Source organism: Bufo bufo, unplaced genomic scaffold, assembly GCF_905171765.1.
Source record: "Bufo bufo unplaced genomic scaffold, aBufBuf1.1, whole genome shotgun sequence".
NCBI lineage: Eukaryota > Metazoa > Chordata > Amphibia > Anura > Bufonidae > Bufo > Bufo bufo.
In genome coordinates this window covers 14,576-41,126 of record NW_024400245.1, presented here as the reverse complement: position 1 = coordinate 41,126, position 26,551 = coordinate 14,576, and the positions used below count along the sequence as shown (strand labels likewise).

The 26,551-nt window shown below is 46.4% G+C and overlaps 1 non-coding gene across 1 annotated transcript; it reads right to left on the bottom strand.

Moving 5' to 3' along the window:
• Positions 1-1,561: 1,561 nt before the first annotated feature.
• TRNAV-AAC lies at positions 1,562-1,634 on the bottom strand. Its single transcript has one exon. It is a non-coding gene; the product is annotated as a tRNA-Val (tRNA).
• Between the last annotated feature and the right edge of the window lie 24,917 nt (positions 1,635-26,551).

Here is a 26,551-nt window from a genome sequence, read left to right as displayed (position 1 = left end):
ACAAGCCACTCAAAACAGGAGGTCTCAATGTACCCTCTATTAAACATTATCATGCCTCATCTATACTTGACCAACTGAGATATTTGCTCAAAGATGACTCCACAAAAAAATGGGTAGCATTAGAAAAAACTATTATGGGCTCCTACAACATAAATCTGCGTCTTTCTGCTTCAGCGGCTTTTGGTATCAAACATAACTCTCCATTATTAACCTTGACAACAATACTAAACACCTGGTATTCTGTTGCTAGAATAGATAAATTAATTAATACCTCAATTTTTGCAATGCCCCTGAAGGTTTGTGAGCTAGCTATCCCAGACATCAGACTAGATAATTGGGCGGAGTTAGGTATTACTGAAGTCAAACAATTATGGAAGGATGATGTGTTTATAGAGTTCGCTCAACTGCATAAAGACTTTAATATCCCCAATTCAGATTTTTAGAAATATCTAAGATTAAGACACTTGCTGAAATCCCCAAGAAATTTTACACATAATACAAACAACCAAGCTTTTCTACAATGGATACACATGGCCCAAAAATTAGATAAAGGCATTACTAAAGGATATACCTTACTGAAAGAGTCATGCGTTAACCCCTTACAGCATACCCTAGACCTCTGGAACCATGAGCTACAGTAGGTGAACCCGATTTTGTGTCAATCTCGCTCTCTTTCTCGGCGAGATTGAGCACCTACGAGCCCCATCGCGGGAGCCAGCGCCGAGCTGGCTTGCCGCGATGGAGACAGAGCCGTCATAGAAGCGACGGGAGATCCGACTTGGATTCCCGCCAATTCTACACGTGTGCGGCGTTTGTTATGAATCCTGAGGGGGAAGTCCCCGCCGGATTTTAAATAAAAATCCGGCCTGGGTCCCCCCCTCAGGAGCATACCGGGCCCTTAGGTCTGTTATGGGTTGTAAGGAGAGCCCCCCCTACGCCGAAAAAAACGGTGTGTTGCCTATGAGCTCGCACCTGTTTTCTGCCTGCGTACTCGGTAGACTTAGCCTGGGTCCCTAGTAGCCAAGTCCAACCGGCCTTTTGGCGTTCTCTGGTAAACACCTAGGGGTAGCCTTAAGGTGGTCAGACACTTTAGATAGACGTTGCTTGAACAGCAGATGAACAAACAAACACCTGGTGAGCATTGGTTTCACAGACACAGCCAAACACATCTTAGTCCGTAATAGGCATTACAGTTGTTCAAACTGCCCGTACGCGTTCAATGAAACCGGGGCGATGGACAAAAGCTCTTTCCTGGAACGTTCTTTCAAAGAAAGATCTTTCGCCCACGCACGATCTTATTTTGAACAAAATATCTTTTGTCTGACCATCGGATGAAGATGATTACACGCGGCTGGCTTCTTTTCAAAGGATAACGGTCTATCATGGCTGGGCTAAAACGATCGTTCCTTGTTACATTTCAACGGACAAACGTTTCCAAAGTTGTTCAGTCACCTCACATGGTTTGTGTCTTTTTTCTCTTTGTAGAGGCATCTGACTTGATAGTGGCAGAGGCTTCTGTCACCCATGCATCTTGAAAGAAATAACAAAAGCAGGTTTTGTATGTTTCTGCCCGGTTTCGAACCGGGGACCTTTCGCGTGTTAGGCGAACGTGATAACCACTACACTACAGAAACAGCCATGCGCTTGGTACGTTGGGTATGTAAGTGGGCATAACGGTCAAACATGTTTTTTTGAACAAACTAGCTATAATGTTCCTGGAGACCAGCATTTACAGAAGGGCGGTGAGTTGAGGCCTTGCATCGATTACAGGGGTCTCAATCGCATCACGATCAAGAACGCTTACCCGATACCCTTGATTTCCGAGCTGTTCGATCGCCTTAAAGGGGCCACGGTCTTTACCAAACTCGACCTGAGGGCGGCATATAACCTGGTAAGGATCAAGGCGGGCGATGAGTGGAAGACCGCGTTTAACACCAGGACCGGTCATTATGAATCCTTGGTTATGCCCTTTGGGTTGTGCAATGCGCCCGCAGTCTTTCAGGAATTCATCAACGATGTTTTCCGTGACCTGTTGCAGCAGTGTGTGGTGGTCTATTTGGATGACATCTTGGTATATTCTGAATCCATGGAGGCCCACATTCTGGATGTCAGACGAGTGTTGCAACGGTTACGAGAGAACAAGCTGTTCGGTAAGCTTGAGAAATGCGAATTTCACCGATCCCAGGTAACCTTCTTAGGTTACATCATTTCCGCTGAGGGGTTCTCCATGGATCCTGAGAAGGTTTCGGCTGTCTTACAGTGGCCCCAGCCCAGTGGTCTTCGTTCCCTGCAGCGCTTTTTGGGCTTCGCCAATTATTATCGGAAGTTCATCAGGGACTTTTCCATGCTGGCCAAGCCTCTCACGGATCTGACCAGGAAGGGCAGTAATTCCCAGGTCTGGCCGCTCGAGGCCATCCGAGCTTTTGAGGCCCTAAAGTCCGCTTTTGTGTCGGCTCCGATTCTGTCGCATCCCAACCCTGGGTTGCCCTTTGTCCTCGAGGTGGACGCGTCTGAGACGGGAGTAGGCGCCCTTCTGTCTCAGCGTAGAACACCAGAGGGTCCTCTGCTTCCTTGTGGGTTTTACTCCCGGAAACTGTCTTCCGCGGAGTGCAACTATCAGATTGGTGACAGGGAGTTATTGGCCATCGTGCAGGCCCTTAAAGAATGGAGGCACTTGCTCGAGGGTTCGGTGGTTCCAGTTCTCATCCTGACGGACCATAAGAATCTGACCTACCTTTCTGAGGCCAAGAGATTGACACCACGTCAGGCCAGATGGGCTCTGTTCTTGTCACGTTTTAATTACGTGGTCTCCTACCTACCCGGTTCCAAGAACATCAGGGCGGATGCCCTATCACGGCAGTACTCCGAGCTGTCCAGGGAGGAGTCGATTCCGACTTCGGTCATACCTCCGAATCAGATCCTGGCCGCCATTCGCACCAGCCTGACCTCTCCCCTGGGTGAGCAGATTTTGGCGGCTCAATCTGGTGCTCCCCCTGGGAGACCCAACGGCAGATGTTTTGTGCCTGAGGAGTTGCGCACTCGGTTGTTGCGAACCTACCATAACTCCAAGACCGCGGGGCATCCTGGAAAGAATCAGCTGTCCTGGGCTGTTTCACGTCTGTTCTGGTGGCCTTCCCTACGTTCCAACATCGCCGCATATGTAGCGGCATGCTCCGTTTGTGCCCAGAGTAAGTCCCCTCGGCACCTTCCGTTGGGCCTTCTGCAACCCATAGCCACCGGGGAGCGCCCATGGTCACACCTGGGGATGGATTTCATTGTGGACCTCCCTGCATCCCGAGGCCATACGGTCATTCTCATGATTGTGGATCGGTTTTCCAAAATGTGCCACTGTGTTCCTCTCAAGAAGTTACCCTCTGCACAAGAGTTGGCCACGATTTTTGCCAGGGAGGTCTTCCGGTTGCACGGTTTGCCCAAGGAGATTGTGTCGGATCGGGGGAGTCAGTTTGTGTCCAGGTTCTGGCGCGCCTTTTGCTCCCAGTTGGGGATTCATCTCTCCTTCTCCTCGGCCTACCACCCTCAGTCCAATGGGGCCGCAGAACGATCCAATCAGGCCTTGGAGCAATTCCTTCGTTGCTATGTCTCCGATCACCAAGACAATTTGGTTGACCTTCTGCCTTGGGCTGAGTTTGCCAGGAACACGGCGGTGAACTCTTCCTCTGGGACGTCTCCCTTCATGGCCAATTATGGGTTCCAACCTGCCGTGTTACCGGAGGTATTCTCTCCCCAGGATATTCCGGCTGTGGAGGATCACCTTTCCGTCCTACGTGCTTCTTGGGTACAGATCCAGAAGTCCCTTGAGGCCTCTGCGCAGCGCCAGAGACTCCAGGCTGATCGCAGACGAGCGCCTGCTCCTTCCTACCAGGTCGGAGACCGTGTATGGTTGTCCACCCGCAACCTCAACCTTCGAGTGCCCACTCCCAAGCTGGCGCCTCGCTTTGTTGGTCCCTTCCGAGTGCTTCGCAGGGTAAACCCGGTAGCCTATGCCCTTGCGCTTCCTCCTGGCATGCGGATCTCTAACGTGTTTCATGTCTCCCTGTTGAAGCCACTGGTGTGTAATAGTTTCACTTCCTCGGTTCCTCGGCCTCGTCCGGTCCGAGTGGGCAATCATGAGGAGTATGAGGTGAGCAATATCCTGGACTCACGCCTGGTCCGCGGTCGGGTGCAGTTTTTGGTCCATTGGCGTGGTTATGGTCCAGAGGAGCGTTCCTGGGTTCCCTCCGCAGATGTCCATGCTCCTGCCTTGCTCCGAGCCTTCCACGCACGCTTCCCTCAGAAACCGTTTTTTGCTCCGCGGAGGAGGGGCCCTTGAGGGGGAGGTACTGTCATGGTCTTACCTTCTTGCTGTTCTCCTTCGTTTGACATGTGCTGGCGGCCATCTTGGTTTCTGGGTTTCTTGTAGCCTTCCACCCTGCGGCTCCTCCTTCCCACTGGGAGGAGCTGGATGCCTAGCTCATATATATAGGAGGTCTGTGGCTTCAGTTCCCTGCTTGGTCCTCCTGTGTTCACATGCTTCTAAGACTGCTGCTGCTTCTGGTTCCTGATCCTGGTTTCGTCTGACTACCCTGCTGGTTCCTGATCCTGGCTTCGTCTGACTACCCTGCTGGTTCCTGATCCTGGCTTCGTCTGACTACCCTGCTGGTTCCTGATCCTGGCTTCGTCTGACTACCCTGCTGGTTCCTGATCCTGGCTTCGTCTGACTACCCTTCTGGTTCCTGATCTCTGGCCTCTCAAAGACTCTGCTTCGGTTTCACCATTCGTTTGGACTTTTGCTTTACAGCTTTATTTTCAATAAAGCCTTCTTATTTTCACTTATCTCTTGTTGTACGTCTGGTTCATGGTTCCGTGACACTAACAAACTATTCAAGGTCAATTTTTGGCCTTTATACGATAAAATTTATATTTCCTTGAACAACCTAAGGATGGATTCCATTTCTTGGCTAGGGAGAATAGCTGCTTTGAAAATGGTTATTCTACCCAAAATTATCTACATGTTTCCCTATCTCTATCCCCTCTGGATACATAAATAAGCTCCAATCACTAATCAATCGCCACATCTGGGGTAAACTTAGACCCAGAGTGAAAACCCTCATACTTAACAAGCCACTCAAAACAGGAGGTCTCAATGTACCCTCTATTAAACATTATCATGCCTCATCTATACTTGACCAACTGAGATATTTGCTCAAAGATGACTCCACAAAAAAATGGGTAGCATTAGAAAAAACTATTATGGGCTCCTACAACATAAATCTGCGTCTTTCTGCTTCAGCGGCTTTTGGTATCAAACATAACTCTCCATTATTAACCTTGACAACAATACTAAACACCTGGTATTCTGTTGCTAGAATAGATAAATTAATTAATACCTCAATTTTTGCAATGCCCCTGAAGGTTTGTGAGCTAGCTATCCCAGACATCAGACTAGATAATTGGGCGGAGTTAGGTATTACTGAAGTCAAACAATTATGGAAGGATGATGTGTTTATAGAGTTCGCTCAACTGCATAAAGACTTTAATATCCCCAATTCAGATTTTTAGAAATATCTAAGATTAAGACACTTGCTGAAATCCCCAAGAAATTTTACACATAATACAAACAACCAAGCTTTTCTACAATGGATACACATGGCCCAAAAATTAGATAAAGGCATTACTAAAGGATATACCTTACTGAAAGAGTCATGCGTTAACCCCTTACAGCATACCCTAGACCTCTGGAACCATGAGCTACAGTAGGTGAACCCGATTTTGTGTCAATCTCGCTCTCTTTCTCGGCGAGATTGAGCACCTACGAGCCCCATCGCGGGAGCCAGCGCCGAGCTGGCTTGCCGCGATGGAGACAGAGCCGTCATAGAAGCGACGGGAGATCCGACTTGGATTCCCGCCAATTCTACACGTGTGCGGCGTTTGTTATGAATCCTGAGGGGGAAGTCCCCGCCGGATTTTAAATAAAAATCCGGCCTGGGTCCCCCCCTCAGGAGCATACCGGGCCCTTAGGTCTGTTATGGGTTGTAAGGAGAGCCCCCCCTACGCCGAAAAAAACGGCGTAGGGGGTCCCCCTACAATCCATACCAGACCCGTATCCAAAGCACGCTACCCGGCCAGCCAGAAAGGGAGTGGGGACGAGCGAGCGCCCCCCCCCCTCCTGAGCCGTACCAGGCTGCATGCCCTCAACATGGGGGGGTTGGGTGCTCTGGGGCAGGGGGCACACTGCGGCCCCCCCACCTCAGAGCACCCTGTCCCCATGTTGATGAGGACAGGGCCCCTTCCCGACAACCCTGGCCGTTGGTTGTCGGGGTATGCGGGCGGGTACATCGTACCCCTACCCATTCACCTGCAAGAAAAGTGGTAAAAACACAAATAAACCACACAGTGTATTAAAATATTTTATTTTTCTGCTCCGGAGGCCGCCCCCTGTCTTCTTTATTAGCTCTTTTACCAGGGGGGGCTCTTCTTCTTCCGCTATCCCGACGGGTCTTCTCCGCTATCCGGGGGGTCTTCTCAACTCTCCGGGGTTCTCCTTCTGTCTTCTCCGCTATCCGGGGGGGTCTTCTCAACTCTCCGGGGTTCTCCTTCTGTCTTCTCCGCTATCCGGGGGGGTCTTCTCAACTCTCCGGGGTTCTCCTTCTGTCTTCTCCTTCTGTCTTGTTGACTCGGCGCACCCCGGTTCTTCGTCTCGCGAGACTCGGCGCACCCCGGTTCTTCGTCTCGCGAGACGAAGAACCGGGGTGCGCCGAGTCAACAAGACAGAAGGAGAAGACAGAAGGAGAACCCCGGAGAGTTGAGAAGACCCCCCCGGATAGCGGAGAAGACAGAAGGAGAACCCCGGAGAGTTGAGAAGACCCCCCCGGATAGCGGAGAAGACAGAAGGAGAACCCCGGAGAGTTGAGAAGACCCCCCGGATAGCGGAGAAGACCCGTCGGGATAGCGGAAGAAGAAGAGCCCCCCCTGGTAAAAGAGCTAATAAAGAAGACAGGGGGCGGCCTCCGGAGCAGAAAAATAAAATATTTTAATACACTGTGTGGTTTATTTGTGTTTTTACCACTTTTCTTGCAGGTGAATGGGTAGGGATACGATGTACCCCATACTCATTCACTTAGGGTGGGGGGGCCGGTATCTGGGGGCCCCCTTATTAAAGGGGGCTCCCAGATTCCGATAAGCCTCCCGCCCGCATACCCCGACAACCAACGGCCAGGGTTGTCGGGAAGGGGCCCTGTCCTCATCAACATGGGGACAGGGTGCTCTGAGGTGGGGGGGCCGCAGTGTGCCCCCTGCCCCAGAGCACCCAACCCCCCCATGTTGAGGGCATGCAGCCTGGTACGGCTCAGGAGGGGGGGGGGGGGGGCGCTCGCTCGTCCCCACTCCCTTCCTGGCTGGCCGGGTAGCGTGCTTTGGATACGGGTCTGGTATGGATTGTAGGGGGACCCCCTACGCCATTTTTTTCGGCGTAGGGGGGGCTCTCCTTACAACCCATAACAGACCTAAGGGCCCGGTATGCTCCTGAGGGGGGGACCCAGCCCGAGTTTTTTTTTTAAAATCCGGCGGGGACTTCCCCCTCAGGATTCATAACAAACGCCGCACACGTGTAGAATTGGCGGGAATCCAAGTCGGATCTCCCGTCGCTTCTATGACGCGCTTGCTGGGATGTGCTGTCACTATTCCAGTGAGTGCGAGATCTCGGCACCATGTTGCCGAGTATCAGCGCGACGCTGTCGTGCTAAAAGCACAATCTCACAAACACCTACTGTAGGCTCTGACCTCTCGGATTCAGATTGGTCTGAAGCCTTCACCTCTGTATCCAAACTGTCTAAATGTTCTGATCATTTAGAAGGAGCGAGGAAAATACTCTATAGATGGTATAGAACACCTTTATATCTAAATAAAATCTTCCCCGAATCATCTCCAGAGTGTTGGCGATGTGGTCAAGTTCCGGGTAGCTTCCTACATATGTGGTGGGATTGCCCGACTGTTAAAGTCCTATGGATTTCAATATTTAAATTTATATCTTCGTTAGCTTGCTACCCTATTGAACCTTCATCTAAGATGGCTTTGTTGTCTGTAGGACTGATAGACCTTCCTTATCACTTTAGATATAAAGCTAGCCACTTAATATTTATAACTCGCTTGAAAATAGCTGCTTGTTGGAAATCTGGGAATCTTCCCAATGTTAATAGGATTTGCAGATCCCTGGATAATAGCTGCTTATATAAAGGTTTATGGGCATCATCTAATAATACGAAAATAACATTTCTGAAGAGATGGGAAGTTTGGATGAACCACAAGAGATGTAATCCACCTCCTAGTGCCTCCATTAGAGTGTAAAGTTTGACTCATGCTTATTTTTCTTCAGCCGACTCAAGTATTTACTCTTTCTCCTTTTCTTGCTCCTTTATATGTACCCATACAACTTTTCTACCTTTCCAAGCTCATCGTTTGCATCTGTATGCTGTGAAAAAAAGTGTAACTTTACAATAACTACATTTTTGCCATAATGTTACCTATTTCAACATGTACATGTGATTGCTTTTCATTTCTATGTAACCTACTGTTATAAAATCCTTCAATAAAAATTATTGTTCAAAAAAAATAAATAAAATAGGCCTCACATTTATATTCATCCAAATCTGTCATTACTGTTTTAGCTGGTCAAGTTATTTAGTGTCCGTCAAAGCACAGTTTTTGTTCTGGGTTGAAAAACAATTCCCAATTTTGCAATTCTCAAAATTAATGGTTTCTGCTGTATCAGGCCTACTTTAAATCTATCCCTAAAAGGGTATATTAGATTCAAGGTGCTGATAGGGTAATTCTCAAGAACTTCACACACACGCTACAGTGCAGATCCAAGTCTAATTCTGTCCGTAAACGTATACCTGTCACCCAGCGCCTAAAAAATAGGCCTCACATTTATATTCATCCAAATCTGTCATTACTGTTTTAGCTGGTCAAGTTATTTTTAGTGTCCGTCAAAGCACAGTTTTTGTTCTGGGTTGAAAAACAATTCCCAATTTTGCAATTCTCAAAATTTGTGGTTTCTGCTGTTTCAGGCCTACTTTAAATCTATCCCTAAAAGGGTATATTAGATTTAAGGTGCTGATAGGGTAATTCTCAAGAACTTCACACACACGCTACAGTGCAGATCCAAGTCTAATTCTGTGATTAAACGTATACCTGTCACCCAGCGCCTAAAAAATAGGCCTCACATTGATATTCATCCAAATCTGTCATTACTGCTTTAGCTGGTCAAGTTATTTAGTGTCCGTCAAAGCACAGTTTTTGTTCTGGGTTGAAAAACAATTCCCAATTTTGCAATTCTCAAAATTAATGGTTTCTGCTGTATCAGGCCTACTTTAAATCTATCCCTAAAAGGGTATATTAGATTAAAGTTGCTGATAGGGTCATTCTCAATAACTTCACACACACGCTACAGTGCAGATCCAAGTCTAATTCTGTGATTAAACGTATACCTGTCACCCAGCGCCTAAAAAATAGGCCTCACATTTATATTCATCCAAATCTGTCATTACTGCTTTAGCTGGTCAAGTTATTTAGTGTCCGTCAAAGCACAGTTTTTGTTCTGGGTTGAAAAACAATTCCCAATTTTGCAATTCTCAAAATTAGTGGTTTCTGCTGTATAAGGCCTACTTTAAATCTATCCCTAAAAGGGTATATTAGATTCAAGGTGCTGATAGGGTAATTCTCAAGAACTTCACACACACGCTACAGTGCAGATCCAAGTCTAATTCTGTCCGTAAACGTATACCTGTCACCCAGCGCCTAAATAATAGGCCTCAAATTTGTATTCAGCTAAATCTGTCATTACTGGTGTGCCTGTATTAGTGTAATACGGTACCTAAATAGATAGCCAGATAGTGTTAGGTGTCTGTAAAAAAAGGCCTGAATTTGAATTCAATACATTGGCCCGAATAATATTTTTCTTATTGTGGTGAACGGTAACAATGAGGAAAACATCTAGTAAGGGACGCGGACATGGTCGTGGTGGTGTTAGTGGACCCTCTGGTGCTGGGAGAGGACGTGGCCGTTCTGCCACAGCCACACGTCCTAGTGTACCAACTACCTCAGGTCCCAGTAGCCGCCAGAATTTACAGCCATATTTGGTGGGGCCCAATGCCGTTCTAAGGATGGTAAGGCCTGAGCAGGTACAGGCATTAGTCAATTGGGTGGCCGACAGTGCATCTAGCACGTTCACATTATCTCCCACCCAGTCTTCTGCAGAAAGCGCACAGATGGCGCATGAAAACCAAGCCCATCAGTCTGTCACATCACCCCCATGCATATCAGGGAAATTGTCTGAGCCTCAAGTTATGCAGCAGTCTCTTATGCTGATGAAGACTCTGCTGGCAGGGTTTCCCAAGGGCATCCACCTAGCCCTTCCCCAGCGGTGGAAGAGATAGAATGCACTAACGGACAACCACTTATGTTTCCTGATGATGAGGACATGGGAATACCACCTCAGCACGTCTCTGATGATGACGAAACACAGGTGCCAACTGCTGCGTCTTTCTGCAGTGTGCAGACTGAACAGGAGGTCAGGGATCAAGACTGGGTGGAGACGATTCAGGGGACGATGAGGTCCTAGACCCCACATGGAATGAAGGTCGTGCCACTGACTTTCACAGTTCGGAGGAAGAGGCAGTGGTGAGACCGAGCCAACAGTGTAGCAAAAGACAAAGAGGGAACAGTGGGCAAAAGTAGAACACCCGCCGCCAAGAGACTCCGCCTGCTACTGACCGCCACCATCTGGGACCGAGCACCCCAAAGGCAGCTTCAAGGAGTTCCCTGGCATGGCACTTCTTCAAACAATGTGCTGACGACAAGACCCGAGTGGTTTGCACGCTGTGCCATCAGAGCCTGAAGCGAGGCATTAACGTTCTGAACCTTAGCACAACCTGCATGACCAGGCACCTGCATGCAAAGCATGAACTGCAGTGGAGTAAACACCTTAAAAACAAGGAAGTCACTCAGGCTCCCCCTGCTACCTCTTCTGCTGCTGCTGCCTCGGCCTCTTCTGCTGCTGCCGCCGCCTCGGGCTCTTCCTCCGCCTCTGGAGGAACGTTGGCACCTGCCGCCCAGCAAACATGGGATGTACCACCAACACCACCACCTGCGTCACCAAGCATCTCAACCATGTCACACGGCAGCGTTCAGCTCTCCATCTCACAAACATTTGAGAGAAAGCGTAAATTCCCACCTAGCCACCCTCGATCCCTGGCCCTGAATGCCAGCATTTCTAAACTACTGGCCTATGAAATGCTGTCATTTAGGCTGGTGGACACAGACAGCTTCAAACAGCTCATGTCGCTTGCTGTCCCACAGTATGTTGTTCCCAGCCGCCACTACTTCTCCAAGAGAGCCGTGCCTTCCCTGCACAACCAAGTATCCGATAAAATCAAGTGTGCACTGCGCAACGCCATCTGTGGCAAGGTCCACCTAACCACAGATACGTGGACCAGTAAGCACGGCCAGGGACGCTATATCTCCCTAACTGCACACTGGGTAAATGTAGTGGCGGCTGGGCCCCAGGCGGAGAGCTGAGCAGAGCAACATTCTTTGCCTCCTGTCTCATCCTCCTCCTACTCAGCTTCCTCCTCCTCTTCTTCCACCTGCTCATCCAGTCAGCCACACACCTTCACCACCAACTTCAGCACAGCCCGGGGTAAACGTCAGCAGGCCGTTCTGAAACTCATATGTTTGGGGGACAGGCCCCACACCGCACAGGAGTTGTGGCGGGGTATAGAACAACAAACCGACGAGTGGTTGCTGCCGGTGAACCTCAAGCCTGGCCTGGTGGTGTGCGATAATGGGCGAAATCTCGTTGCAGCTCTGGGACTAGCCGGTTTGACGCACATCCCTTGCCTGGCGCATGTGCTGAATTTGGTGGTGCAGAAGTTCATTCGCAACTACCCCAACATGTCAGAGCTGCTGCATAAATTGCGGGCCGTCTGTTCGCGCTTCCGGCGTTCACATCCTGCGCTGCTCGCCTGTCTGCGCTACAGCGTAACTTTGGCCTTCCCGCTCAACACTTAGGGCGATGATGGAAGAGGAGGTGGCCCAGGAGGAGGAGGAGGAAGAGGGGTCATTTTTAGCACTTTCAGGCCAGTCTCTTCGAAGTGACTCAGAGGGAGGTTTTTTGCAACAGCAGAGGCCAGGTACAAATGTGGTTAGACAGGACCCACTACTGGAGGACGAGGAGGACGAGGATGAGGAGGAGGTGGAGGAGCATGAGGATGAAGCAAGTTCACAGCGGGCTGGCATCCAACGCAGCTCAGGCCCATCACTGGTGCGTGGCTGGGGGGAAACGCAGGACGATGACGATACGCCTCCCACAGAGGACAGCTTGTCCTTACCTCTGGGCAGCCTGGCACACATGAGCGACTACATGCTGCAGTGCCTGTGCAACGACAGCAGAGTTGCCCACATTTTATTGTGTGTGGACTACTGGGTTGCCACCCTGCTGGATCCACGGTACAAAGACAATGTGCCCACCTTACTTCATGCACTGGAGCGTGATAGTAAGATGCGCGAGTACAAGTGCACGTTGGTAGACGCGCTACTGAGAGCATTCCCAAATGTCACTGGGGAACAAGTGGAAGCCCAAGGCGAACGCAGAGGAGGAGCAAGAGGTCGCCAACGCAGCTGTGTCACGGCCAGCTCCTCTGAGGGCAGGGTTAGCATGTCAGAGATGTGGAAAAATTTTGTCACCACGCCACAGCTAACTGCACCACCACCTGATACGGAATGTCTTAGCAGGAGGCAACATTTCAATAACATGGTGGAACAGTACCTGTGCACACCCCTCCACATACTGACTGATGGTTCGGCCCCATTCAACTTCTGGGTCTCCAAATTGTCCACGTGGCCAGAGCTAGCCTTTTATGCCTTGGAGGTGCTGGCCTGCCCGGTGGCCAGCGTTTTGTCTGAACGTGTATTCAGCACGGCAGGGGGCGTCATTACAGACAAACGCAGCCGCCTGTCTACAGCCAATGTGGACAAGCTGACGTTCATAAAAATGAACCAGGCATGGATCCCACAGGACCTGTCCATCTCTTGTGCAGATTAGACATTAACTACCTCCCCTTAACAATATATTATTGTACTCCAGGGCACTTCCTCATTCAATCCTATTTTCATTTTACAATTATATTGCGGGGCAACCCAAAGTTGAATGAACCTCTCCTCTGTCTGGGTGCCGGGGCCTAAAAATATCTGACAGAGGCCTGTTCCAGTGGTGGGTGACATGAAGCCTGATTCTCTGTTATGATATGAAGACTGATTCTCTGCTGACATGAAGCCTGAATCTCTGTTATGGGACCTCTCTCCTTTGTCTGGGTGCCTGGGCCTAAAAATATCTGACAGTGGCCTGTTACAGTGGTGGGTGACGTGAAGCCTGATTCTCTGCTATGACATGAAGACTGATTCTCTGCTGACATGAAGCCTGAATCTCTCTGTTATGGGACCTCTCTCCTCTGCCTGGGTGCCTGGGCCTAAATATGTGACAATGGACTGTTCCAGTGGTGGGTGACGTGAAGCCTGATTCTCTGCTATGACATGAAGACTGATTCTCTGCTGACATGAAGCCTGAATCTCTGTTATGGGACCTCTCTCCTCTGCCTGGGTGTTTGGGCCTAAATATGTGACAATGGACTGTTCCAGTGGTGGGTGACGTGAAGCCTGATTCTCTGCTATGACATGAAGACTGATTCTCTGCTGACATGAAGCCTGAATCTCTGTTATGGGACCTCTCTCCTCTGTCTGGGTGCCGGGGCCTAAAAATATCTGACAGTGGCCTTTTCCAGTGGTGGGTGACGTGAAGCCTGATTCTCTGCTATGACATGAAGACTGATTCTCTGCTGACATGAAGCCTGAATCTCTGTTATGGGACCTCTCTCCTCTGCCTGGGTGCCTGGGCCTAAATATGTGACAATGGACTGTTCCAGTGGTGGGTGACGTGAAGCCTGATTCTCTGCTATGACATGAAGACTGATTCTCTGCTGACATGAAGCCAGATTCTCTGTTATGGGACCTCTCTTCTCTGCCTGGGTGCCTGAGCCTAAATATCTGACAATGGACTGTTCCAGTGTTGGGTGACGTGAAGCCTGATTCTCTGCTATGACATGAAGACTGATTCTCTGCTGACATGAAGCCAGATTCTCTGTTATGGGACCTCTCTCCTCTGCCTGGGTGCCTGGGCCTAAATATCTGACAATGGACTGTTCCAGTGTTGGGTGACGTGAAGCCTGATTCTCTGCTATGACATGAAGACTGATTCTCTGCTGACATGAAGCCAGATTCTCTGTTACGGGACCTCTCTCCTCTGCCTGGGTGCCTGGGCCTAAATATATAACAATTGACTGTTACAGTGGTGGGTGACGTGAAGCCTGATTCTCTGCTATGACATGCAGACTGATTCTCTGCTAACATGAAGCCAGATTCTCTGTTACGGGACCTCTCTCCTCTGCCTGGGTGCCGGGGCCTAAATATATGACAATGGACTGTTACAGTGGTGGGTGCCGTGAAGCCAGATTCTCTGCTATGGCATGAAGACTGATTCTCTGCTGACGTGAAGCCAGATTCTATGCTATGGGACCTCTCTCCAATTGATATTGGTAAATTTTTATTTATTTTATTTTTATTTTAATTCATTTCCCTATCCACATTTGTTTGCAGGGGATTTACCTACATGTTGCTGCCTTTTGCAGCCCTCTAGCTCTTTCCTGGGCTGTTTTACAGCCTTTTTAGTGCCGAAAAGTTCGGGTCCCCATTGACTTCAATGGGGTTCGGGTTCGGGACGAAGTTCGGGTCGGGTTCAGATCCCGAACCCGAACATTTCCGGGAAGTTCGGCCGAACTTCTCGAACCCGAACATCGAGGTGTTCGCTCAACTCTATTCCTCATCTTCCAGCTCTTGCTCCTCGACGGCTTGATCAAAGACACAACGCAATGCACGCTTCAGAAAAAAGGCGTAAGGTACAATGTCACTGATGGCACCCTGGCTGCGACTAACCAGTTTGGTGATCTCATCAAATGGCTGAAAGGTGGAGTGGAGGACAAATGGGAGGAGAGAGGAGAAGGAGAAGAGGTGGGACGTGGAGCGTCGGGAGTGTGGCTTTGTGGGTCCTGACACTAAGCTTGGTGATGGAAGTGCCTTCTTAAGTCGGTCGTCCCTAGGTGAGTGTTGGGACTTATGCGTTGACAGCACAGGCTGCAGATAGCAACACTATTGTCAGCAGCTGACACATTAAAAAAAGCCCACACTGTGGAGCCATGTGCCGGCGTCCTGGGAGTGCCAGATGTGACCGTGCATGGTGGATTGCTCGCTCCAGATACATTTTCAGTCTGCTTTTTGCCTCCTGTGCACTGCGAGTTCTGACTGCTTCTCCTCCTTCTCCTCCCTATCTGCTACTCCGTCTCTCCCTCTAAATTCTTCTTCTCTTCCTCTCTTATGGGCACCCACGTGACATCTATCGACACGTCATCATCGTCACCTTCACCACCACTGACATTAGAGATCTCGGAGTAGGAAGCAACAGCGGGGACCTCCGTCTTTGGGCTGATCTGGGTACTGTCGTCAGACCGCTGGATGGCTGTCATTGCTACCTCCTCTTCCTGATCCGATGGCAAGAATGGCTGCACATCAGTAGGGTCTCTGACTCGAGTGGAGGGGCTATGATGGTGGTGGTGGTGGTGTCTTTGGGGGTGCACACAGCAGAGAGTGAGGAGGGTGCAGATACAAAGGATGAGGAGAGTGCAGAAGAGGAAGGTTGAGTGGCTCACTCAACCAACTCTGGTGCGTCCTTTGACATAATCGCACGCATCTTCTCCAACTTCCCACTTAGGCTCCGGCCTGGTGCACCTGCTCTACCCCTACCACCCCTGCGGGTTGGCCTGCCTCTTGCTCTACCTGTCATTTTCAAAATGACCCTGTGACAAAGTCCCTATAGAAGAGCAGTATTTGTGGAAGCAGGTATATTGCAGGCCTCATTCAATATTTGGTGGAAGCTGGTATATCAATTCCCTCTATCAGTATTTTGTGGAAACAGGTATATAGAACCCCTTCTTGAGTATTTGCTGGAAGCTTAAATATTAAACCCCTTAATCAATATTAGGTGGAAGCTGGTATATCAATCCCCTCTATCATTATTTTGTGGGAACAGGTATATAGAACCCTTTCATGAGTATTTGCTGGAAGCTGGTATATCAAACCCCGTAATATTTGGTGGAAGCTGGTGTATCGCAGGGCTCAATATTTTGTGAAAGCCGGTGTATCACACCCCTCAATCAATATTTTGTGGAAGCAGGTATATCAAACCCCTTAATCAGTATTTTGTGGAAGCAGGTATATTACACCGCTTAATCAGTTTTTGTTGGGGGCAACAGGTATATCACATCTGTTGCAATTAGTTATTTCAACGTCCGGCGAATACAATGTGACTATTATATTTTTTTCTGTTTCTGGATGTAACAACATTATATGGAAATCTATGTAAAATGAATTACTTTTTTGACAATTAAAAATAAATTGCATAATCTGAACTGGAGTGCCGTGGACATCCCTTATCACAAGTATGTCTGTCTGCTGATTGGCTGGCTGCTAGGCATTATGGGTGATCTCACATTGCTGTGTTTCTTACTTTTACATGTGTAGCAGCCTTTTTAAGAAAAATTCAGATCCGCTGCCACAAAGCTCGAGGATATTTGGATTCATGGTAAATTAATTTTTTTCTAAACTTCAGATCAAATTCCTCTTCAGATGCTTGGATTAGCTCAACACTAATTTTAGGAACACTGTTAAGACGGGAGGAACAGGGTGATTGATAGGAGTGGGCTGGTACTGCTTTCTTCTAGGAGGGGGAGTTCCTATGTAGCTACAGAGTGGAAGGGATGCAGCCTGCAGTGCTCCTACTTCTATTGTATAATTCTCCAGAGAGAATCATTACAGATTGCCTAAAGTCATGCCTTGAGAGGATAAAGACAGCAGAGGGAACTGCTATATTCATCTTTGACAGACACCGCTGTGAAGTGAGGGAATACACCTGAAGACACCCTCGTCACTAAACAACCACTTGGCCTGTGTCACCTAAGTGCGGAATTGGCACCAGCCAACCTGCCTCTATATGCTTGCTGGTGTCAGAAGAATTGCACTAAAGCCTGCTGCTACTGTATATATTATCAGGTTATATGTTGCACTTAGTAAAAAGGACTTTGTTACTTTCAATTCTGGCTTCATTCTTCAGTGCTATAGCTTTCACTGCAATGGACTCCAGGGAGCAACGACCTGAGGTAGGACACCGTGACACTGTGACACTACATCAGGGGCGTTACCACTCCCATTCTCTACACTGGTTCTCATGGGGGCTTGCTAAAAACAAACACTACATTCAGGGGCGTAACTAGAGGAGACTGGGCCCCACAGCAAATTTTTGTATGCCCCCCCCCCCCCCGTGTAAACCCCGCTCCTTTGGCTAGTTACGATCTAGACCAGACCAGGCTGCCACGCCATCCTTTTTATTATATATATTATATACATACACACACACCCTATCTGTCATGTAGTGTCATTCTATCATACTGTTGGGGGGGCCGTGTCAAAGTCTTAGGCCCCTTTGACACGGGCGAGTTTTCCGCGCGGGTGCAATGCGTGATGTGAACGCATTGCACCCGCACTGAATCTGGACCCATTCATTTCAATGTGGCTGTGTACATGATCAGTGATTTTCACGCATGACTTGTGCGCTGCATAAAAATCGCAGCATGCTCTATATTCTGCGTTTTTCACGTAGTGCAGGCCCCAAAGAAGTGAATGGGGCTGCTTGAAAATCGCATTGCATCCACAAGCATTGCAGATGCAATGCGATTTTCACGGATGGTTGCTAGGAGATGATAGGGACCCGAACTTTATTATTTTCTCTTATAACATGGTTATAAGGGAAAATAATAGCATTCTTAATACAGAATGATAAGTAACATGTGGCTTGAGGGGTTAAAAAATAATAAAATATTTAATTATTCACCTCATCCACTTTATCGCGCAGTCTGGCTCGTCTTCTTTCAGGACCTGGCAGGAAAAGTACCTTTGGTGACGTCACGTTGTGAGCGTGGTGACGTTGGAGCAGGTCCTGCTGAATGAAGATAGAAATCTGCTATCTTCATTCAGCAGGACCTGCGCCGATGTCACCACGCACACCACCAGGTTGCTAGGAGATATTGTTTGTAAACTTTTAGTATTTTATCACGTGCATGAAAAACGCATCAAAATCCATTGCACCCGGGCAGAAAAAACTGAATGCAATCGTAGACAAAACTGACTGAACTTGCTTGAAAAATGGTGCAAGTTTCAATTAATGCACCCTGAACGCATCTGGAGCCAACCCGTATCGTTCGTGTGAAAGGGGCCAGCCATTCCCGTATTGCAGACCGCATATGCGGATTATCAATAAATGGGCACCCTTCCGTGTGCATTCCGCATCACAGATGCGGACCCATTCACTTCAATCGGTCCGCGAATCCGGAGATGCGGAAGGGTGCGAAACAGAATCACGGAACACTACGTAAGCACTACGCAGTACTTCCGTGGGGTTCCTTTCCGCACTTCCGTTCCGCCAAAAGATAAAACATGTCCTTTTTGCAGAATTGTGCCTTCCTGGGTAATATACCCGGAGAGGTGAACATGACATCACACTACACTGTATGTACAGCACAGTATGACCCCTGCTGTAGGATAGGCGCCCATTCTATGTATTGCTGCAGGGCTGACACTGACTGTAGTCTGTCTCCATGGTCTGAGCCCCTGGTAACCAGTGGAGTAGCTAAAAATGACTGGGCCCCACAGCAAATTTTTAAACGGGCAGGCAGGCGTCATACAGTGGCATTTGATTCTTTAATATACATGTGTTTTTACTGGACTATGACATACACGATACAAAAATGCAGTACTCCACGTTCTTGTATCCTGCACAATCCGGTAAAAAAAATGGCTACTTTTTTTTTTTTTCACAATGAAACTCTATGGTGAACGGATGTCACTGTCATGGCATCAGTATGAGGCATCCGAATACGTTTTTTTGTATACGTTAAACGGATGGGAAAAACGTGATGTGAACCCAGCCTTAAATGTGGGACAAAAATGTGATGTGAACTAGCGGTGCATTGTACAGTTGTTGAAAAACCATACTCGCCTGCTCCCCGCCGCTCCGTGATCTTCCAGTCCCCATTCTGGCCTCATACTGGTGTCCCCAAGCTGCACATGGGAGCCCAAAGGAGTGTGGCATCAGATGGATAGGGGGGCCTAGAGGGCAGGGCATCAGATAAGTAGGGGGCCCAGGACTGGGGGGGGCTTCTGAAAGTACAGTAGATGAATGCAACTGGGGGGGGGGGGGGGGCAAAGGATTAGCAGATGAATGCAGCTGGGGGGGCTACACGAGATGCAGGACTCTTAGGGTTGGCAGGGAATGTATGGGCTCCTATAGTGACAGGCACAGCATCTTCTTTCTGCAGCACTTCCTGTCTCCACTCTCCCTCCTGTTACTGCCGACTACAGAGCAGTCTCTGTAGCAGAAGCTGGGCTGTACTAATAGTTAGGAGAGGGAGGGGAGACAGGATCTCCCTGTAGCACACTGTACTGAGCCCTGGCTGCACTATTAAACAGCCAGGCTCCTCTATTAATGGTCCGTGCTGATGGGCGGGGCTTAGCTCCCTGCTCTGCTTCGAGGACATTCTAAAGCAGTAGTGAAGTGAGTGTAGAAGGGGGTGTGGCCAGTCTGACTGTTTACTATTGCTCCGGGCCCCTTATCAGCCTGGCCCCGAAGCAGCTGCTTCCCCTGCTTCCCTGGTAGGTATGCCACTGACTACATTGTACAAGCATTCACAGAGTCAGACTGGTTCACTTTAGTACCAAAAGATTCTCCTGTGGGCCCAAGGTCAAGCACAATAATAGACCCCTAATAAAACAGGAGCACAAAGATTAGCTTGAGCTGAAATATGTGCGGTCTGTGCAACTGTATAGAGGCCCAGTAGGAAGTGGCTCAATATCTAATCAGGAAAACACAGCGTTTCCTAATTTCTATTTCATTGCATATAACATACTGTTTCTTTTTTTGGGATCAAATAGTTTTTATTGTTTTTGTTAAGATATATGACATCTTTTTATATGCCCTTATACAGCTTATCTATCGATCTACAGTCATATGAATATGTTGTCTGTTTGTTAACCAGGAAGTGTTTAAATAAAGTTGCACTTAAAAAAAAAAAAAGAGAGAAAAGTAAGCTGTGCAGTAAAGAAGCAGTGTGTTCCTGAGGAAACAAAAAGCATGGTGCCTGTGTGAGTTTGTCCTCCATCAGAGATCTTCTGTAATCCACAAGATAGGTTCAGAAGCAACTTAATCCGGTTATCCTATCTCTTAAGTAAAGAAATGGCAACAGGTTATGGGCCCAGGAGAGATGGAACGAGCCGATGGAGCAGGCTACTTTTCGATGGAGATGAGAAGAATTATGAGCTGTGGGAGACAAAATTCCTAGGCCATCTACGCTTAATGAATCTTAAAGAAACTATCCTGCGTGAACCAGCAGATGGAGTAGATCCTATACAAGATAGGAATAAGAATGAAGAAGCTTATGCTGAACTAATACAATTCCTAGATGATAAAAGTCTATCTCTTATAATGAGAGAAGCAACTGATAATGGAAGAAAAGCGCTGAAAATCCTGAGAGATCATTATGCTGGCCAAGGTAAGCCACGTATCATAAATTTATACACAGAACTAACATCTCTTCAGAAATCTGAATGTGAAAGTGTCACAGACTATATCATACGCACAGAAACAGCTGTTACAGCACTCAGAAATGCAGGAGAGACCCTCAGTGATGGACTATTAGTTGCTATGATTCTTAAAGGCCTGCCTGAATCGTTCAAACCATTTGCAATCCATATAACACAAGGTAAAGAAGATATGACTTTTACTGACTTTAAAACCAAGTTAAGGATTTTTGAGGACACTTAAAAATATGGTAGCAGCACAAGCACTGATAATGTTATGAAGGTCAGCACCCCTGTTATACCAACAAAGGAGAAAGACATCATTATCTGCTACAGTTGTAATCAGAAAGGTCACAAAGTCAATGCATGTCCAAGCAGAGTGAATAAAAGGAAGACACAGTGGTGTAATTATTGCAGGAGCTCCACTCACAGAGAGACATTGTGCAGACGAAAAGCAGGAGACAATGTAAAGCATGTGGTTGATGATACAGAACAAACATTTGCTTTTAAAATAAGCGAAGACCAGTTAAGCAATCCCGTAACAAAAAGCCTGATGGTAGATACAGGAGCAACATCGCATATTATTACAGACATTAAGAAATTTAAAAGATTTGACACCTCGTTTAAGCCAGAGAAACAGTACATGGAGTTGGCAGATGGGAAAAGAACTTCCGGTGTAGCACTAAAGAGAGGCGACGCAGAAGTGTACCTAATGGACAGTAAGGAAAAACAAATGAGAACATTGCTACAAAACGCATTATTTATCCCCATATATCCACAAGACATTTTTTCCGTTGAAGCAGCAAGGGGCGTCTGTTGAATTCCGACAAGATGACAGTATTCTGGCTCTTAAGAATGGTACAAAATTTATTATAAAGAAATACAGCAGGCTTTACTATTTGGACACCTATAAGGGATGTGAAGACAGTTGTTACGGTTGTTATGATATTCAGATATGGCATAAAATCCTTGGTCATTGTAATTACGATGATATCTTGAAACTACAGAATTTAGTAGATGGAATGAAGATCCAAGGTAAGGTTGATAAGTCCAACCTGAAGTGTGAGATTTGTACCCAAGGAAAATTTGCTCAAAGTCGAAAAAGAGAGTCTGACACCCGTGCAAAATACTCACTTGAACTAGTACACGCAGATTTAACAGGTCCTATAGAGCCAGTTGCAAAGGACGGATTCAAATACATCATAGCGTTCACTGATGATTATTCTGGTGCAGTGTTTGTATACTTTCTGAAAAACAAGAGCGACACAGTTCTAGCCACAGAGAAGTTTATCGCTGATACTGCCCCCTATGGGACCATCAAGAAAATGAGGTCAGACAATGGTACCGAATTCACATCGAATGACTTCCAGTGACTACTCATAAATAGGAGCATAAGACATGAGACTTCAGCACCTTACTCACCACATCAAAATGGAACGGCTGAAAGAAACTGGAGAACACTGATAGAGATGGCAAGATGTATGCTAATAGAGAGTAAAGTACCAAAAGAGTTATGGACATATGCAGTGACGACAGCAGCTATGATTTGAAATCGATGTTTTAACAGTCGTTTGAAGCAAACTCCGTACAACATTCTGACAGGGAAGAAATCAGACTTTTCAAAAATGAAGATTTTTGGATCAGAATGTTTTGCATACAAACACAATAAGAAAAAGTTGGATCCAAAATGCACAAAAGGGATTTTTGTAGGATATGACAAAAATAGTCCCTCTTACCTGGTGTATTACCCTGAAACTGGCAAAGTCTTCAAGCACAGACTAGTAAAGTTCATTGAAAAGGACGTAATCGAGAAACAAACTCAGACTGAGCTGTTGGACAATAATGATGATGACTATGAGGAAAGGAGTGTAATTCCTGTATCAAGTCCAATAACTAAAGTGACCCCAGATTCTTTAGCGGAGATTGCAGAGGACAAAGATGATGACCATGGTACAAGATGCCCTACAAGAAATAGAATAACTCCTCAGTATTTAAATGACTATGTACTAGAATCTGTTCGTGATGATCAGGTACTGATGAATATAGATTACTGCTATAGAGCACATGATGTACCCCAGACCTTCAGAGAAGCTATGGAAACACTCCAGTCACAAAGTTGATTAGATGCAATGAAAGAAGAGAAGGAGAATTATACCTTCACATTGACCACATTACCAGAAGGTAAAAATTCAGTGGGGGGTAGATGGGTATATGTGATAAAAAGCAATGCAAATGGAACTGAAACATACAAAGCCAGGTTTGTGGCAAAAGGTTATAATCAAGTAAAGGGAACTGACTACATGGAAACTTTTTCTCCAACTGCAAATTTTACTTCATTACGCATTTTGATGCAAATGGCAGCACAATATGATTTAATTTTGTATCAAATGGATGTGAAGACAGCTTACTTGCATGCCCCAATTGATTGTGATATATATATATAGACCAACCAGAAGGTTTTGAGATCAAAGATGACAAATAAAAAGCTAGTTCTCAAACTAAAAAAAGTCACTGTATGGTCTTAAGCAATCGGGAAGAAACTGGAACAAGATGCTACATGATTATCTATGTTCAAATGCATTTATACAAAATTCTGTAGACCATTGTGTATATGTCAAACGGAAAGGCAATGAACAAGCAATATTATTAATATGGGTTGATGATCTGATCATTGCTGCAAGCAATGAAAAACTACTCAATGATGTGAAGTTAACACTTGCGACAAAATTCAAAATGAAGGATCTTGGGAAATTGAACTATTTTTTGGGCATCGATTTTAGACAGACTAGTGAAACGGTGAAGATGAATCAGAAGAGATACATTTTGAAAATAGAAAGATTTGGTATGTCAGATTGTAAACCGAGATCTACTCCCTGTGAACAAAAATTTGATTTTGACGACAAAAGTGAACTTGCAGATGTAAAAAGCTATCGGGAGATAGTAGGCAGTTTGATTTATGTGGCTACATGTACAAGACCGGATTTGAGTTGGACTATAAGCAAACTGTCACAACACTTTTCACAACCAAGTGTACAACACATGATCACTGCCAAACACGTACTGAGATATTTGAAAGAAACTGTCAATTTTGAACTATGCTACAGAAAATGTAAAGAAAAATTAAAACTAGAGGCATATAGTGATGCCAGTTGGGCCTCGGACTAGATTGATAAGAGCAGAAACAAAAGAGAAGGAGCTCATGATACCAAAAATTATTGTTTATTAAAGCATGATTAAAAATGACATGAGTAAAGCCAATAAATAAATGGTGCCATAGACATGATGAAAAATAGGAGCGAAGGACAGAAAAAGAAACGCCACCCTGGGAGAACAAGCACACGGATCAATGAAGCATGGTACAATGTATAGAGAGGAGACATGGAAATCAATGCAGAGTCAATGCTCTAAACCATGTACTAAGTACTACTAAAATGAGGTGCCAGGTGAGACACCTGTCAAGCGCATAAACACCTCTGTTGTATAATCATTGGTGTGCAGGCAGACAGTGAACAGTGGAGTAATGCTGCAGACCAATGGGCAGTAAAAAATAATGAATAATCATGATAATGGTAAACAGAGGGGAACAGCAGGAGACAGGGACTCACCAAGCAAAGAGCCGTGTGCGAGGAAAAACCAGGGTGGCGCTACCCCAACGCGCGTTTCGGCGTACCTTCGTCAGGGGGTAGCGCCATCACTGTGAATTGAGCATAAAAAGGCTCCCACAGCCAATAGGAGAACCGGTACTCACTCGTCCCCAGGTGTGTATGAGTGGAGGCGCGCGAAAATCCAGACAAACACCGAGTCCAGCCACCCCACGGCCGGCGTCCCGCCGGCACGCACACACCATGTGATGAAATCATATGATCGGGCGTCTCCGACGTCAGGACGCACGGACGTGAGGCGCCGGAGGCGGCTCTGGATGACGCGCGCACACATCACACAGGGGGAGGAGAGTCGGGAGGCCACCAAGAAACCGTAATCAAAACGGGACAAGTGCTGCAGCGTAAGGGATCGCATCTATATATATCAATGTAGCACAACTTATATTGGACATAATATGCATGTACAAAGTAAAAAGAAATCATAACTACAATCATATGTATAAACATATATGCATCGCACATCGATAGATCCAATGTACAAATTAATAGACATGATTAAAACAGGCATAGTGAAAATTGAAAACAATGATTAAGATCATGATAATAGTTAAGAGCATGATTGAGACATAATATAAATGGATGTATGAAGCAGCCATATAAATAAATATATCTAATAAATGTGAAAATAATAAATATATACACACATAGTCATAAAAGAAAGTGAATGAATAATAATGCTGAAAAAGACGCAGAGTGTACACAACATGTCCACATAGTGATGATAAAGTGAGTGGTATATAAATATGGTGTAAATTGGTGGGAGAAAAAGGGAAAAGATGGGGGATGACAAGTCCCTCAATGGGGCGGGGATGAAAAATAATAAGAATGATGATGATGATGAAAATGAAAATAAAAGAAGAAGAAATGAATGTGAATAAATGAGAAAAAAATATAATAATAATAAAAAATAATAATAATGAAAAAATAAATAATAAGAATAATGATGATAAAAAAAGTTCATGTAGGAGGAGGAAATAATAATTCCTCCAATAGTGTAATGGGAAAATACATGATGGATGTGTAGGTGTGGATAAGAGTTCATAGTAAATTTCCAAAATAAATTTCATCAAACAATTATACATGGAAAGTAAAATAATGAACATAGAGTGTGGTGTACAAGAAAAAACGTGGGGTGAAAAATGAAAGAGAGAGGGGGGAAGAAGGGAGGGGAATGGTCAGGGGAAAAGGGGGGGGACGGGGGGGATGGGGGGAGGGGGGAGAGAAAAAAAAAGGAGAGGGAAAAGGAAAGAAAAAAAGGGGGGGAGGGAAGAGGAGAGGGGAAGAAGGGGAAAAGGGGAAAGAAAGAAATGCAAAAAAGGAAAAAAAAAAAAAAAGAAAAGAAAAAGATAAAAAAGGAGTGAAGAAAAGTAAGAGGGAAGAGAAAAGTACCACAGTCACAATAAATGTTGCAAAAATGGGTATAAACAATTATATATACTGTATTAGGGAAGCTGCAGCATATACATAGAAAGATCTTGCATCAACTGGATCAAGATGTGCCAAAAGAAGTCCCTTCATGATGAATAAAAAAGAAGGAGAAGGTGGCTCAATATCCCAAGAATGAAAGCTGGGGAGAAAATAAAATTTGAAAAGTAAGAACTATAACGATGTAAACAAACTGTTAAAAGAAAAAAGATGGAATCCACAGTTGTGGGTCCAGTGGTTACAAAAAGGAAGAGAAACCCAAATTCTCATTAAGACCCCTGGGGCGTAAAGTCCCAAGGGTCCAAATCCAGCGGCTCTCTTTTTGAGCCAGCCGATTGGATGTATTGCCTGCACGTAGATCGACCTGGATACAGTCAATACCTCTGACTTTTAGACCTCTCGGATTGCAGGAGTGGAATTCCCTGAAGTGTCTCGGGATTGGTTTAAGGGTCTCAACCTCCTTTATCTCCTGTGCATTGAGAATATCCCTCACGTACCCCCGCACGTGGACCCTCAACTCGCGGGTTGTAAGGCCTACATATATTTTAGGGCACGGACATATGGCATAGTACACCACCCGCGTACTGGAGCACGTGAGGGATTGATGAATTTTGAAAGATCTAGTTCCAGACGAATCTGCAAAATCAAAGGAACGCTCCATGTTAGGGCACGCG